We start from the raw sequence: 1,666 nt of genomic DNA on the forward strand, positions 1-1,666 counted from the left end.
AAATGAAGTGTTCTGCCGAAGAACACAACGCATCGCCGATTTGAGAATCAAAATGGCGAACTTACAACAATATAGATACTAAGTAGTAGTAGTAGTAGTAGCAGTTGTTGATCTTTTAACTGCTAACCTGTTCAGTTGTTGAAAAGATTCCCAATAAAAAAGTCTCGAAAAATTCTCGAAATTGTTATTCCAAATTATATACACAAGAAACAGAAGAAAACAGAAAATGCATTAGAATTATTGTCAGATATTGAGAATATTCCATTTCAGAAGTTCTCACCTCAGGAACGGAAACAGTAAAAAATTTTTCAAATTACTTATAACTGTGCAACTGTCTCTCAAAAGTATAATGAAATTTTACCAGCGTTGCCTCTAATATTTAAAGAAAATTCAATGCATTGATTGAGAATGCTTAAAAAAAGATATGTGCAAAAGTGTTCCAACCGAGACGATTTAACCTTTTTGAGGAATTTAGGTGTAAGGTCAGCCCTGATCTTAAGAAAACCCGTTAGATTAGACCATTCTATTTAATTCAGGGGACATATTTGTCCTTTAGCATCCACACAATATTCTCGTTATACAATTGTATAGTTATATGGCATCGATGCTTTAGTAGATATGTTATGTAAAACATTTCACTTAAGTCACGTCATAGAATTCTTATGGACACTTGCCAAACCATAAATATTGAAGTTTTAACATAAATCTACTTACGTTACTCCAAGACAATCTGCAATGCCAGTCGAAATGAACGAATGAAAAGAAAAATATAAGCGTTGTTATTATATAATTGTTATTTCGTAAAATTTAAGTTTCTTAACCCTTAAACGGCAGACGCCATCAACTGATGTTTTTGAAATTTTGCATGGATACGGCCGTTATCAAACGCCATTCGAATGTCTACTTCGTCAAATGCGCTTAAGCGTAAGCTCTTCTTATCGATGAGAGAAATCTAGTCGCAAAAAGAATATTTAAACAGCGTTTTTTTCTGTTTTTCTTTCATCAAATGACGATGATGATGATACTCTAGCGAGCAGAGAAGAAACTGATGCTTCAGCTAGCTCTGGCTGGAAAAACCGAACCGAATTTTCTACTTTCGTTCATTCATTTGTCAGTAACAATGAAGAAAACTTAAATGAACTTATGCTCAAATAATTTTATTGATATTTTGCCTATATTCTATTATCCAAGAGAGTTAAAATATCATTTTCGTAGTTTTTGTACATATTTAAAATGAAAATAAGTATAAAAAATTACACTTATAAAAAAGGAATTTTTTGCATTTTGACCGTTTGGCACACATATCCACGCAAACTTTTCTTGCCGTTTAAAGGTTAAAAACTAAATCTGTACAATAAAAAATAAATATAGAGCATTTCAAATCATAATAATAGTACTTAGCTAATTTTCATTTCAACTCATAAATTCAGTTAAATTCTCTAAAATGGTGATTTTATATCCTCTCGTCAAATATATGTATACTTCAAAATTACCTCCTCTCTCTCCATTCTTTTTCTTCCTCGCTCTATCTCTCTCTGTGTACACACATACACACACATATATATATATATATATATATATACACACACATACATACACCATGCACAGTCATACACATATATATCTGTAATCATGCATACTTATACACATATATATATCTGTGTGT

The 1,666-nt window shown here is 31.2% G+C and overlaps 1 long non-coding RNA gene across 1 annotated transcript in view; it reads right to left on the reverse strand.

The window, feature by feature from the left end:
* Positions 1 to 15: 15 nt before the first annotated feature.
* The window catches only part of LOC106877960 (uncharacterized), a 7,928-nt gene continuing 6,277 nt past the window's right edge, over positions 16 to 1,666 (reverse strand). The window contains exon 3 of the long non-coding RNA XR_001410444.2: positions 16 to 730. This is a non-coding gene — a long non-coding RNA (uncharacterized LOC106877960). The remainder of the gene's footprint in view (positions 731 to 1,666) is intronic.

This window comes from Octopus bimaculoides, chromosome 20 (genome assembly GCF_001194135.2).
Source record: "Octopus bimaculoides isolate UCB-OBI-ISO-001 chromosome 20, ASM119413v2, whole genome shotgun sequence".
NCBI classification, from domain to species: domain Eukaryota; kingdom Metazoa; phylum Mollusca; class Cephalopoda; order Octopoda; family Octopodidae; genus Octopus; species Octopus bimaculoides.